This window comes from Falco cherrug, chromosome 2 (assembly GCF_023634085.1).
Source record: "Falco cherrug isolate bFalChe1 chromosome 2, bFalChe1.pri, whole genome shotgun sequence".
Lineage (NCBI taxonomy): Eukaryota > Metazoa > Chordata > Aves > Falconiformes > Falconidae > Falco > Falco cherrug.
The window spans coordinates 106,589,325-106,605,067 of record NC_073698.1 but is presented as its reverse complement, the minus strand read 5'-3'; the positions used below and the strand labels follow the sequence as shown (position 1 = coordinate 106,605,067).

The 15,743-nt window shown below is 43.0% G+C and overlaps 1 protein-coding gene across 1 annotated transcript in view; it reads left to right on the top strand.

The window, feature by feature from the left end:
* Positions 1 to 5,871: 5,871 nt before the first annotated feature.
* Positions 5,872 to 15,743, top strand: part of CXADR (CXADR Ig-like cell adhesion molecule) — a 74,045-nt gene continuing 64,173 nt past the window's right edge. The window contains exon 1 of the mRNA XM_055701946.1: positions 5,872 to 6,015. The gene's annotated coding sequence lies outside the window, so the exon portion shown is untranslated. The remainder of the gene's footprint in view (positions 6,016 to 15,743) is intronic.

Sequence of the window (15,743 nt, the reverse complement as noted above, 5' to 3'; positions counted from 1 at the left end):
TAATAGTCAGGACACAGTAAACGAATTTTTAAACCTTTACAGTACTTTGCATTAACTGTTATAATTCTGGATATCTTTATTATTGCTGTAAATAGTAGTCCTTTCACATACTTCTGAATCCTCAGCCAGAATGGCTTCCAGTGCTCATATGCTTCACAGCCCAACAACGCTGGAAAAAATATTTTCTGTCTTAATTTTACATTTGCGGTCTTCTGTTTTCATTAACTGATGCTTATATCAGCCAATGTCTCACTGCACCATTTAATGTCTTAAAACACATGGACTCTCTTATCTCCCTTTTCTACCCCAGGCATTGCTTCCTGTTCATTTCTTTCACATCCTGTCTTTACCTTTCTAGAGTAGAAGAACTTTCTTTCTGCCCCTTTTGGTATGAGACTTCTCCCCGTCTCCAATAATTATCATCCTCCTTTGAATTTACTCTAGCAGATTGCAGCAGGAGGTCCACTTGACACAAAATGGAGCATGAGAAAAAGACAGAAAAAACACAAAAGATGAGTCACCTGAGAGTATGAAGTTTTGGTTTGCAGAAGAAGGTTGGGGAAGAGGATGAGCTCAACTCTGATCTGCAGGAAGTCAAAGAAAGAAGTCATAGGCGAGGTGGAGAATGGTCTCCAAGAGGGGCTACACAGGGTATCCTAACCTCTACTACCCTGTCATCTGCCTTGGCTAGAAACACTGTGATACCAACCCGAATTATTTCAGGAATGCAGAACTTTTCCAGCAGTACTGACCAATGACTGAAAGGAAAATATCATCCCAATAACGAGAGAGCCTGAAAACCAAGAGCTTGTATGCGAGGCCATTCAGAATGAGCAAGTTCTGAAACTTATTCTTAACTGTGCTTACTGCTGTGTGTTTCTTGAGCTACTTTCTGAACAGAAGGGATAAATTCTTGGATTCAGAACTCTTAAATAAATCCCATAATTGAGACCAAAAAACCAAATCTCCAGATTTTAACAACTTCATTGTATTTCCACCAGCTGAAACAAACATTTACAAGAATCACTTCCAGTCTGCTGTTGTTACCATTGCTCAGCACCAAAGTACTGAAAATAATTGTAAATAACATCAAAAAATGCACAAAAGTGGCGCCACTGTGAAATCTGTTTTGAAGGCAAATTTGTATATCTCCATTTCTTCTTAAACTGAAGAATGAGACTAAATTTTTAAAGAAAGGCTCAACGTGTCTCTGTAGGACTGATTTTTTGGTGGGGAGATGTAGGAAATGTTTGCCACTTTTGTCTTCATAAAGAGTTTTCACAAGTGTAACCAAAGGACTGTGGTAACATCAACCAAGCAAATCAATTACAAAGCACAGAAGATAAAGAATTCCATATTTTTTTGTACTTACTCATTCTTGAATAAAATGGCACAATTAAATAAAGAACCACAAAATTTTCATTCATTCAGAGGAAGGACTGTCCAATGAGTAAAGGATACCAGAGAGCAGAAAGGCTGAGGAGGGTTATCTGTTGAATACCTTCTTTTGATGACACTAAATTGTCATTGTTGTTAATTATTGGGTTTAATGTATGTTAGCTAATTCCAGCACAACACAGGGAAAGATACAGAAGGTCTACATCAATTAGTCTATATTAACAGTACAGCTGATAAGCCTACATTCAGGTTTTAGCATTCAACTGTGCTAAAAAATCTGGCTTAAATCCACCTTAGTGGTTGGGAGGCTACTGAGATGCAGAGGTTAGCAGGATCCAGGAAGGTTAGTAACACTGATATATATAAAATTCATCACAAGGGCTTATAGTATGGCTAGAGACTTGGATTATAAAAGGCGTCAAACCCAAGGGTTTCAAGACTTTTTGAAAAAGACACGTTTGCTTCTGAAACAAAATGAAAAGGTGAATAAAAATTTAGTTTGCTTCTATTCTGTTGCAAAAATGTTTCAATTTAATAACACTGAAAATATTTTTCTCCTATTTACTTCTATACTATAGATTTTAGATGCAAGTTGAAGTTGGTGGGTTTTTTAATGTAATAAATAACATGTTTGCAGTTGATCATTTACTGATGTAAAATTATACATGAAGCTCAGTTTATAATTGTTCTAATAACTGGTAGGACTTGTTTTGCCATTGCTCACTGATTAGTCTAATCAGTTATCTGCAATTTAGTTAGCACTTAAATATATAGCTCCTTTAAAACAAAAGTGTGGAGAATATGTGAAATAATGTTAAATGTAATGTTCTGAAGGACTATCACCAATACTAGATGTCTATGTCTGAAGGTATGAGAAAGTGAGGAGACTGGAAGCCTGTGGTGTGAGAGAGAAAATGATGCCTAAAACAGTGTGCACACACAATACATAGTTACATGTGACGTAGGAGACTTCATCTGAAAAATCATCTACAACATTTCAAAGACAGGTTAGGAAATTTCAGAATCAAAGCTACTGAAACCTTAATCATTACAGACTCTTTTCAAACTGTCTCCTAAAACACAAAGCAATATTAATTTATGTCTGCTTATTCAATGCACTAGTTCTTCCATCTGTTAGTGTTCACAATAATTTTAAATCTATTTTTACAATACCTCTCTGAGCTGACAGGAAGAGGGGGCTTATGTCCATTTTTTACAGGTGGTGAACTGAGTCACTGAGAGTTGAAAGTTTCCACTAGTTTTGGATGCCACTAAGACTTTATTTTGTGGAGTATTTAACATTATGTAGCACTTGTATCTAGGGTTCAGTTTTCACTGACTTGATTTGTACTGCTACGTGCTCTTTGTTTCTACATGTTAGATTTCAAGGTGTCAGATAAGAAACAGGAAAAAACACAAATAGCATGAAAAACTGAAAATACTAGGCAAAAATTCATTTCCTTGCTGAAAATAGTTTTCTACTCTTGCTCTGAACTTCCCTGTATGAAAATATTTCCAATCAAATGCCTGGAAACAAACTCATGTAACAGGATGTGATGGGTGACTTGAATAACACGGAGAGTCTCCTACCCTCACCACAACACACATTCATTAATATCAGCATCCATGACAGGTTGCTGCAGTCAGGGGATGTTGCTGCAGTGTCAGGGATTTTGTTAGGTGGAAGGTACTGAATACAAAAGGTTAATTTTACTAATTAGTAGATGATAGATTAGGACCATGAATAGCTCCAGAGAACATCAATATGAACATTGAAGAATGTCCCTAGGGCCATTTAATCTAATTCAGGAGTCAGAGTAATCGCTGAAGTAAAGGAAAGCCTGGCACCAAAATGAAGCAAAAGTCAATGAAGTAGAGACAGAGGAGCTAAGGTCTGATGGGTTGTTTTGGTCCAGAGATTTAGAGTGATTGAACCAAAGACAGCAACAGATAATGGACTAGCAGATTTTAAAAAATTAAACCAAAATACACCACAGGACAAATCTATGAAGAAATGCCACTAGATTTTGATGAAGAGCTCTTGCATGATTAGGTTACGTAGCATGCTATATAGATTGTCTCTGGAGCACCATCCTGTCCGCCTTCAATCTGTGTTTTGTTCTGTACTGATGGGAGTCTAGCTGGATTGTGTTTTCATCAATTCAATTGGTATTGTGCCTTAATTTTGGCTTTCCTGCCATTGATCTTATTGCCTTTGCATCACACACAATATCTTTTTTCAGGTTGAAGCTCAATGATGTAACAGTGAGTGTGCCCCTGTGGGGACTTTTGTGACTGGCAGAACCTCAGATTTGTCACTTCAGACAAAGGATCAAGAATACCTTCAGCTGAGTGTTGTGCTGTTGGGGTTTTTTTTGGGGGGTGGCTCACTTAAAGGAAGTCATATTAATTGAAATATTTTTAATTAATGATTCAAATAACCTAGTGTAAGGAAAGGGGAAATAAACTTTTTATTTTATCAAATGATTTCACTGGCTTTTGTGTAAATGACATTTTTGTTCAGGAAAATATTACTTTCCTGCCTATTTCAATAAATTAATATTTTTTCAGTATTGACTATGTTTTGCAGATTCCAGATGTAAGGCTATGATTTTTAATAAGCATTTTTTCTGCCCCTTTACGCCTTCTTTCTAGTTTAATGACTTTCTTTCCTCCTATTAATTCTACTCTTTTTCTATTTTCTCTGTACTTGGGATTTATTGGCCATTTTATTGGGAAATTATGTATGAATTATGATAAATTAGGGGCCAATATTTTGTGTTCTTACAACATGCTGGATTAGAATTAACTCCCATAGAAACTAATGACAAAAATCTCTAACATTGGTGAGGGCACTGTGTAAAACTGGGGGAAAACAACTGGAAAACAAGGAGAGCTCTAAAGAATTTGTCTATAATTATATGAACTTTAGAACTAAAACAGTTTTCCAGGTGCTCATAAAGTCTTGTCTATCAGCCAGTCACTAATTCTTCATCTTTCCGCGTCTTCCATAATTCCTACCTTCCTCTGTCCCATAATGAATCCATCTGGAGCAGAGATGTTTTATCAAACCGATGGCTACGGAAAGACATAAATGTTCTTATACAGATGTTTAATGTTTTGATAGAGGACCAATAATGGACATCTGTATTGACGTTTTCAGTTGGAAGTATCTACCAGAGCAGATTAAAAATTGTTCATGACTTTAAGGAATAAAACTTCTGAGGAATAAATGTTCCCTTTATTATGTAGTACATCTGATGGGGAAAAAAAATATTTTCCATTTTTTTCAGTATATTTTTAACTAATTAATTAAATCTAATGCCGACTTCCCACATAACCCAAGTATAGGTATACCTACATGTACATATGCATTCATACATAGACATATTATGATTTATATATAGAAATTCAGAGGGAAGACTAATTACAGAGTTAGAACTCTGAGAGCAGAACTGACAATGCCTGGCAATACAGCTCTGTACCTTTGGGGATGGAATTCGACCTTTACCAAAGTTGCACTTTGGTGTGGAGAGACCCCTCCTCCGTTTCTGAGAGGCTGTGCTATTTACATTATTTTTCTGTCACACAGCTGAAATCACAGGCTTATCCTCCAAAAAGCCTGGCATTGGCTGCTCTGCTGGATACCGGAGCCGTTCTGTGTTCAGTTAGACAGGAGCTGTGAGGAACTGAGTGTTGGAGCAACCCCCCCAAAAATGAAATCAGGCTTCCCAGGTTTGCATTAAGGCTTGGGTAATAACTCAGTTATGTGAAGCTGGCATTTATCAGTACGCTTGTCTTTCTTCTCGCATCTTAGTCAGCTGTAAGTAAATGAATATTCTTTAAAAGACGTGGATGAGTATGATTTCGTGCTTGTTTTGTCTCGGTTGGATGCGCAGCAAGCTAACACGCAGCGGTGAGGGGACGCGCTAGCAGTCCCACCGCTCATGCTCAAGACCCTGCTGCACCCAAAACCTTCAGCCGGGCCCCCGGGGCACTTCCCCACGAAGCAGCAGCTCGTTTTCTGGGTGCTGCAACAAAGCGCCGCGCTGCACCAGGAGCCCCGAAGTGCCGGCGCCCCTCACCGCCGCCCCGCCACTCGCGGCGCCGCCCCCGCTGCTGAGCTGCCGCGGGGCGCTGCCCCGCCTGCTGCCGCCAGGGGGTGCCTCGGCCCGGCCCCTCCCCCGGAGCTGCCGCCCCCGGAGCCCGGCCCCGGAGCCCCGCCCCCAGAGCCCCGCCCCCGGAGCCCCGCCCTGGAGCCCCGCCCCCGGAGTCCCGCCCCCGGAGCCCCGCCCCCGGAGTCCCGCCCCCGGAGCCCCGCCCCCGGAGTCCCGCCCCCGGAGTCCCGCCCTCATAGCCACGCCCCCGGAGCCCCGCCCCGGAGTCCCGCCCTCATAGCCACGCCCCCATAGCCACGCCCCCATAGCTACGCCGCCGGGGGTCTCCATGCCGGCCGCGGGCGGGGCGTTTGCGGAAGGCCGGGCGGTAGCTGCGGGAGCGCTGCGGGGCAGCGGGCAGCCCGCGGCGGTGCCCCTGGCTGCGGGCCCCCCCGTTACTCGCTGCTGCTTACCGCTTTCCTGGCCGTTAACGCTGCGCGCGCGCCGACGCGTTTCACAGGTACTGCATTTCTTTCTGGCCGCTCCCGTGCACGTCTGATTGCACTCGGAACAGCAGGTCGAACCCGGGCTTAGCTCGGAGGCTCTCTGCTTTTGTTTTAAAGCTGGAAAGGCATTTGCGTGCTGAAAGTTTTCACTTTCCTCACGGCCGCTAACAGCTGTAGCAACACAGCTCTGTCTGCAGACTTGCTTCTGCTTTTCCCAGGGAGGCAGACGTCAGCGTAACTTAATGCAGGGGTTAAGAGCATACACTGTAAAGGCAGATCCTGGCTGTGAGGTTGTAACTGCACTGCCTGCGAGGAGCCGCTTGCCAGCCTCTCTTGGCAGCAGCAGCCGTCGTGTCCTTGGGCAGTTTCTCAGACTTCGTATCTCCATAAAGCTGCCCCAGCTTAAAATTAAAAGTGACTCTTACTTCAGTGGATTATTTCAGTTTGGGATTTGCAGTGTTCCAGCTAGGCTGTTGAGCCAGGCAAGTGCAAACTCCTCATGCAGGCATGATCACAAAAAACTATGTGTGTGCACCTGACCTTGAATAATCACAGCCAAATGATTTGTGACATGCCTTTGGTGTAACTCTACCCTTACCGCTTTGGGCTTGACTGTTTAGGCAAATTAAGGTTAAGTCATACGGCTCTGTGCTTATACATATAAACATCTCTCTGTCTCTTCTGGCCACTGTCTGACTCTGACCAATTCAACTAATAGATCAGAGGTGTCGAAGTTAACCATTTTAAGCATGTTTTGAGGAGATAGGTAGTCTAACATAGAGGGAGGCTGTACGAGCCTACAGCTCAGGAAGAGCCGGCAGCTGCCATCTCAGTACTCTTACTACGCAACAGAGAACCCGCACCTTGCAACATTAATCCGTAGAAAACCAGGCTGCATTGGTCCTGCTGCTTTCATAAATATTATTTGTTTGTACTTTGCATCTCTGGGAGGGAGAACTGAAAGACTAACGAGCAGGAGAATCACATCAGAAACAAGGCCACTACATCTCTTCTGGTTACCTCTAGGTCAGGAGCCAGTATCTGACTCTAGACACAACCTGAACTAAGCAAGGCGGGAGACTGGTTAGGTCAAAAACAAAGAAGAAAGTACACAAGAGAAAAGATATTCCATTGTCTTTCCAATTGTCAAAGACTGCTATGTCTGAGTGTGAAGTGACAGAGCTCAGAGAGCTGGCCGTTGGAAAAGGCTGTGACTCCCCTCCCTTAGGCGGATCATATATTAAAAATTCTTACTTCTCTCTATGGCTATAAAGTTAATCTATATTAGCTTAGCTCTGGTTTTACATTTCTATGTATATGCATTATGTTCAGTTGCAACAATCTCCCTTCTGTCTGAAGTGGCAACATCTTGAAAGATTTAGAAAATTAAAGATTTAAGATTAAAGAAATCAAAGATTTAAAAAATTAAAGAAAATTAAATGTAAACAATATATTAAATTATGGAAAAAAAAATAGAGGCTCTCAAAACACCAGACTGTTTTTCATGACTTGCTGTGTTTAGGCAAGACAGAGCCAGGCACAAGGGTAATTTTTTCAAGGGTTCTTAACTGACTCTAAATTTCTTTTTCAAACGCAGCTTTGGTCTTTCTGAGCCCAAGTTTAAGTGAAAATCAGCAACACTTATCCTTTGAAAATTCAGGCCCTGAAGTCATGTGGATTTCAGACCTTTCCAGAGACAGGAATCAGGTCTGCCCTGCCGCAGGCCAGGGGGAAGATCCCCTTCTCCAGGTCCCAGGGAGAAGGCAGATCCCATTCTCTGGGTCAGGGAATGATCTGTCATGTGTGGGTTCACTCTGTGCTGTTAAGGGACATGCCAAGTTCTCCGAGATGCTTTAGGCATTGTGGACTAATTCCTAGTGACTTGTTACTATGATTGTTCACTCTGACTAGTGGAGTTTGCAAGGCATAACTTCCCAGTAGCCTTGCCATTTAAGAATTTGCTGTAGTAGAATATCCATACCTAGAGAGCAGCAGCTGCCAGCAGCAATGACAAGTACAGAGTCTACCTTATACTAGCTTTGATCTGATGCCACCATTATCACTGCCATCTGCTGCTCCAGAATGGCTTTTGGGTTTTAGTCAGATTTCATAGAGATAAGGCTTGTGCAGCCACACTGTCATCATCACATTTTTAAACCCTTTAAGCCATAACATAGAAATGTCACAGGTAGCGTGGCATCTTAAAAATCTTGTGTCCCACAGGTTTCTTGAAAACTAGTGAGCAGATAGTGCTTTTTGCTCCATTAAGTTCAGCTGTTACTTTTTTCTGGTATACCTGTCAGACAGTTGACTAAGTAGCACACCTAGACTTTGAAGCTGCCACAGTATATAATGTATCTTGCACAGCCATCATGTAAAACAATTGGAATAGAACTACTACAAGATAGCTACAGAAAGCATGAGAGCTGAGTGTAGCAGGAGGCCTTAGGCAAAATAGGAGGGAGCTAAGTGTCTCAGGAAAGCAGAGGAGAAAATGGAGTACGGAGATGGTTTGGGTGAAAAAAGAGAACCTGGGAATATTGCAGCGTTGGCTGTATGGAACAAGAAGAGGAAATCGGTATGCTACCGTAGAAGATCCAGAAAACACAGGACAAAAAGTGGAAGATGGCAGGCTTTCTATGCCTTGGTACTCACAGAACTACTGTCTCATGTAGATCCCCCATAACAGATATTAGTGGGGCACTGAATACTATGGAGATACCTGAGCAAGTGCCAAAGAACAGACTATTAACTCTTGTAAAGGAAATCAGTCGAGCACACCTCAGATGGGTGGGAGTGTCCTTGAATGCTAGGCATAGATAGTGCTCATGTGTATAAATGAAGTCTTAATAGATATTTGGATGCTATGGTTTTTATGCAAGTGATCTACTTCCTTTTTCATGTTATTTTTGCTTAAGACTGCCAGCTTTACTGTGACAGTCACTGCAGAAGGAATTGCTGTTCTGCTTGAGGAACATCAGAGTGCAAGGGCAGAGTACAAGGGTATTGGTGTCCTACAGACACCCTCTGGTTGGAACCCTTTTTTGGCTTCCACCTCATCAGGTGGCTCAGTGCCTGTGTGCTCTGACCACTAAACACAGCCATAGGGGCATCTTTGAAATGGAGCACAGGAGGAGAACATGGCTCCTCATAGGGGCTCCTGAAGAAGCACCTCCCAAATGATATCTGATGAAGAAACAGGTCTAACTAGTCCATGCTGCTTGTTCATCCTGCCCTGTGTCACGTAGACGCTATCAGCCTGTATGGGATTAAACTGGAGCTAACACACTGCTGTATTCCAGTGTGTGGACTTGTTCTAAGGTAGATACAGGAATTATCCTTTAGCCTAATAAATAGTACAGCAGAATGACTATTGCCTCTAATGTAGGTAATGCTCCAGAATTATTTGTAAACAGACTTTTAGTTGGGATGCACTGATAGAGCCTTGATACTCCATGTATATAGATTCTGGTCAACATGAGCTCAAGGTCTTACAGCAATACAGGCAAAGAGGCCTGGGCTGGGGTGCTTCTGGCAGGGGAGAGGGAGGCTGTGGCAGAGATGGGTGCTCCAGAGTTGTGGCTTCCCAGCTGTTGGTGGAGGGAGGGGAGATGCAAGGGATGGCAACAGCTGGTGCAGAGAGGGCCCTTTACCTCTGCTGCTGGCACATTCCCCTTCTTCCCCTGCAGCAGCAAGAGCAACCGGGCTTAGATAATGTAGCCATTGGGCTGTACTTTATGCACTGTGCCCATCTATCTGCTCCTTAGTAGCTCTCTACTTTGCTTCTGCCAAGAGCCAGCTCTGTTTCTCATAGATACAATGATGCTTTTTACAAAGATTGTATTTAGCAAGCTCCCTGGATTTAGGAAAAATTACAGAAAAAGAGAAGAACAGCTGAGAGAAAGCAGGTAAAATCAGCAAGAGACACTGCCTGTCAATATACAACACCCATATCTCTGTTCAGTCTCAATTTTCCAGTCTGCCACGTGTAGACAATTTCCACTGCTCCAGCTGTTCCTTACTTAAGTGGAGGAATAGCAAAGCCACAGGGTTCACAACAACATAACAACTCCTGTAGCTGTGGCACAGCAGGATCAGGTAGGGGCAAATCCAGAAGTATGCTCAAACACTGTGGTTCTCCACTTAAGACTCTGTCTTTGAAATCCACGTGTCTTGCAGGGTTTTTTCTCTCCCCCATATTAGCTCTATAAATTCCTTTCCTTTCAGTCCAGTCATTCCCTTACATGGAATGTAAAGGCAAAGTAAGGCATTTAGTGGCAAGAGAGGCAGATCACAAACAGTGTCTGACAGAGTTCTCAGGCACAGGTCAGTCTTAACATGTCGATACCCATCCTCACCCGCCGGTCATCACCTTACCACTCAAGCTGTATCGCTTGGCTTGTTCTGTCGATAATTTTCCAGTAAATCCCACAAAGTTCATGAGTTCATCTGTGAGTAATAGAGGAGTAACTTGGCACCTGAGGGCTTCCCATTTTATGCCAGTCACAGTCTTGGCAGAGGCTGATCCTTTTAGGCTTCTACTGTGTGAGTGGTAGCAGTAAAAGCACATTACTTTCTTGCCCATCTTGAACACTGGTGCTGATATGGCACACATGAGCAAGCATGTAGGGAAGGGAGAGGAGAACTTTTGTTTGTACAGTGGTTTTATGTGTTCATAAAGTGCTCTAAAATCCTCAGAGATAAAGAAAGCATTGCATTCCTCAACCTGAATCACCACAGTGCAGAAAGTTGTATTTCTTATGGTTTTCTGCCTAATGAATAAGACATAAGATGTGGCCATTTACCTACTGTTAATATCATGATTAAAAAGGCAAAGAACCAGTTTGGGGGTCTGGGCTTGTAACAGTTCATGATTGATTTATTTTTTCCCCCAAGACTGCTTTTGTGAAAGCGAGCCACAGGTACTGTGACAAGCCTGGGACCATCTAAGGACGCGTCGGGGTTACTGCTCTGTTGTACACCGGGATCTCCCTGGATTTCAAGTCAAACTTCGGGAGAGATTTAGGAATCCCTGCCCTATTGAAACGGTTGATGCAATTGCAGGCAGGAGCGTGGGAACCTAGCTTGTAATTGGGAAAGCCACCAGCGGAGGTCAGTGCCTGACAGAGACAGGCTCCCCCGCCGCAACGCCGGCGCCTACGGCCGGCATCCGCTGCTCTGCTTCGAGTAGGCGCATCTGGCTCGGATCTACCTGTTTCTCCCCGTGTAACTGCACACTCGAGCGCCTTAAGCAGCTGTGCTAGCACACGGGCCTCTCCTGGCTGAGGTTTTGCCTCGGTTTACAACATGGTGCTCTCTCCCGACACTGTTTACCAGCTTGAAGAAGGCCTGAAGCTGGTGCGTAACTGATCTTCACAGATGAAGGTTTGCTTCACAGTCACCAGACTGCATGTGTGTGTGCAGGTGCTGAGCTGGAGGCATCCCATGCTGCAGGATTGGCCCCATGTTCCTTGGGAATGCTTAGTAGGTGCAGCCTTCAGAGAACACAGGAGGAATTGCTTTTCAGGTGGCCAAGTACGGATCTTGGTGTAGAGTGAGTCATCTAAATGTTTTTGTTGTCTGAGAAATAGACTCCTCCAAGGGATGGTTCATCTCACTGTGAGCACTAGAAGTGCCTATGTTACTCTGTTAACCGTAAAAAGTATGTAGGGTGAACTGTTACTGGGATGCAGACCTCCAAGTTTAGGTGAAAGAAACCTCACCCATAGTTTCAGGAATGTGAGCATGAGCCGTTCAGCCTTGATATTCAGCCTTGTCACAACCAAAGTGCTTACGGATCTGACCAAGAACAAAACCTTCCAGCACCTGGTGTACCTTTAGGATCAATTTCAGGTGTCTCCACAATCAGGCAGCTCATGAGTGTGGATGTTTCACGTTAACTATATGCCACTCATCCTGTGTGACTGCAATAAACATACACCCCTTTGCATGGTATTCTTTGTGCAAAGATGTATGTTTTAAGACTACTGTAAGCCAGACCAATTTCAAAAATTATGTAAGCAAGACAGTGTTGTAACACTGAAACCAAGCCAGAGATCCAAGTCTTTGGTTAGGAGGGAAAATCACATGTGGTTAAAAACCTACGGATGGGGCTTCCACCTGATCTAGTGGAAGATGCTCCTGCCTATGGCAGGGGGGGTGGAACTAAGTGATCTTTAAAGTCCCAAGCTAAACCATTCTATGATTTTTTTTTCCAGTTTGCTAAATGCCTGTCGATAGTTGATCTTTTTCTCCTGCATGTGTTTGTGGGTGGCATATCAGAAGTGCCAGGGCCGGCTCCCAAGGGAACTGGACTTTCAGTTTCACATGGACTTTGAGCAAAAGGGAGAAGAGTCCACAGGAGAAACCTCTGCTTTTGTACACACTAGAAGTGCAAGCTGTCCCCTCAAAGATACACAGCAGCATACTAAGATCTGTAAAGGTACATGTAACTGTCAGGACCCTGAGCACATTCCCTGCCATCCCCAGAGATGTCTGGCTGCCCTGGCTGGGAGCAGCTGCATTAGGCACATGCAAACTTTCACAAGCACATGGAGAGCCCAGAGGAGAAGGAAGTGGATGATAGTGGCGGTATGAAACATGGCCAATAAGAGAAAGGCTGAAAGATTTTGCTTGTTTAGTCTGAAGAGGAGAGGAGACATGTGAGGAGAGACACTACTGCAGAGCAGAGAATTAGTCTTTCCTTTTTCCTGGACTCAGTAATAGTCTTGAACTGCAAATGAAATTTGGGCAGTAGAAAAATGGTTCTTGTGGCAAGCAAGGAGATATGGTGGAATGCACTGCAGGGCTATAAGAAGTCCAGTGCGTAACCTTGAAAAAACATGTTAGGCAAATGTCTAATGGGAATCCTTGTGGTGTACTTCATTCTACTTTGGCCAGCAGCATGGCAACAGACCCTCTCAAAGTCCTTCCCAGACTGTTTCTGTCATCCATTGTGAAGTCATAAATCCTGAGTTTCACACCTCAGAGTCCACTGACAGAAAAGATAGTTTTAATCATCAAGTTTTATCTTTTTTTGTCATCTTTTTCTTTTTTTTTTAATTAGGTCGTGTGGGTTTAAACTTTTTAAAGTATTCAGGCAGTTTATCTCCTATCCAAGTTAGTGAGAACTCATCATCCATCTGGGGATGAATTTATCATCCATCTGGGAATTAGTGGGAATTCATCATTACATGCAGCTAAGGTATATATTTCCACACTTATTTCTAAAGGTTGTCTTAAAGGTAAGAACAAAATCAAAATCTTCTACTCTCACAACATACACACACATAGACCCCAAAGGAGACAAAAAGATTGGGAAAAATATTATGAAATAAAGTCTATGTCATTCCTTTTTCTTCTATAAAGGATGCTCACTTCACTATTTAATTTTCTGTGGCTACCTGTTGAGCGGGGTTGTGTGATGGGAAAGTCACAGAGCACAGATCCAGCACAGGCAACTGAAATGGCATCTAGCACAGCAGCAGCACATGAGGATTGGGGGTATGGTTGCTCATTTTCTGACCACTTTTCTTGTCCTGTTCGGTACAGAAGTTGGTTAGGCAGGGGTTAGGTAGAATAGTCCTTCTTATCCACATGCTTTAAAATCTTGACTGTCATAGACATGATCCTGGCACTGCTGCAATGAAAAGGGAGACTTTTCCCACTCTCCTCTGTTCCTGCACTTACTTGTGGATCAGAAATAAGGCAGCTCCCTCTAGGTGGCCAAGATTTAATGCCTCCTTTCTAATGAAAAATTCTTACGCTTATTTAACTGCTCTAGAAATATGAGATTCACAGACTGTTCTCTGTACCCTGTTCGCAGACAGGGGACAACCATTAACAATGGGGGAAAAAAGCATTAATGTCAGTGGGAAAAAAGTGAGACTGGATGTTTAGTTGAAAGCTAGCAGGCAAACTGACATTCATTCTGGCACAGACACAGTAAACTGCCATGCATAGGGATGGCACATAGATTAGGAGGATCCTAGGCAGGAATGAGAGGATGACTCACCTCCCTTGCAGGAAAAAGTCCAGAGTCGTCGTCTGTCTTGAAACTGGTGATATGAGAATTCCTCCAGCTTTCCCTTTCTAATCAAAAGAATGTTTAATAAGGCACTTTTTGATTTATTGGATTAATTGTCCTGGCCTTACAAAGTTCTGAGTGCCATCACTGCAAAATCCTAGATAAGAAACAGCTATTCGTCTTTTTTTTTTTTTTTTTCATTAGGAAAAAATGGCTGTTCACTTAGTATCATGCAAGGCAAACAGACAACCAAGCAGAAGGGTTTCTGATTTGTGGCTGGGTTTTTGATCAGAGGTTACTAAGCAACTAGCCTGATCTTAGCCCTACATTCCTCCTTGGAAAGAAATGTATGTTAACACTCAAGTCAAAACTGGGCTTATGTATACATTCAGCTGACATCAAAGGCATGCATGGGTACAAAGAAAATCATGCTTTGGCTTCCTAACTTACAAGACTTTAAACAATTACATTGCCTGTATTTCATTTGTGCTCATATTTGTGACCTCTGATCACACGTACAGTAACAAGAAGATGCTGGAAAAAGGTAGGAAATTCCATGATTTTCAGGGTGGGCTTAACCCAAATGCATACTTTAATGAATGTTGTTTGGTTGGTACAGCTATCACCTTGCCCAATATTGGCATGTGTTTTGTTTCTGATTCAGAAAAGCAACAACTGTATTTCCCGGCACTTGTTCTTCATCACCTGCTTCCTCCCATCCCATGCCCCGCAGCTTCTGTTTTGCTGTTACAGATGCCAGCCTCGCCTGTTTGTTCCTCAGGTTTATCTGTACATGGGCTTGGGCTTCCTGGTGACAGGGCTTCCTAAGATATGTCCTCATAGAAATACTAACGCAAGAATTACATGAATTACCCTGAAAGAGTGAGACTGACTTAGGTATTCTCCCTAAACACTTTTTTCATAAGCAGTATTCCCTCCCTGTCACGGGAATGATGCTGCTCTCAGCCATAGCTAGCTAACCTGCCCAGGGGCCTAGACAAAAAACCTTAATAAGCATCCCTTCAGGATTTGGAATAGAACTAAACAACTTCAGTGCAGACAGTCTTCTAGAGTTGTTCAGAAGGAAACATCTTCCCACAGTTCATTGGGATCACAGGGTAATTCTTCTTAATGGAGTGAAAGAGCCATGGGATATATCCCCAGAAAACCCAGCAAGTGCTGACATGGTAATTCATGCAGTGCTTTGTGGAGTGGCTGCCCTCACCAATTATCTAAATTAACTCAGCAAAGACTGCTCACACATAGAGAAAATCCTCCCTGATCTGATTTTGTAAGGCCATTTCAATCATTCCTTCAGACCCACCTTTGCTAATGTACTTCTGTGAAATGAATTGCTGCGAAGATGAGAAGAAGTTACACTTACTTTATCTCTTTGTGGTACCTCATAAATGTCGCTGTGTTCATTATGACAGAAGTTGCTGGCAGTAACTTTCATGTGCCAAGTATGCACTGGTAGTGACTTACATAAAATGCTTTCAACTCAGAAATGTATAACCATTTTATAAAATTCTATTGCCATTGGTGTAACAGCTCTTCGCAAATTAACAAAGAGAAAGCCCATAGGCTAGAAAAGTGCCCCCTCACTGCTAATGAACTTGGATTAAATGCATAGGATTTAATTAACTCACTTAATTTCATAAAGTTCTATTCTGGTTTCGCTTCTGTGGCTTGCATGCCAGAGCATTGGCAGTCTCC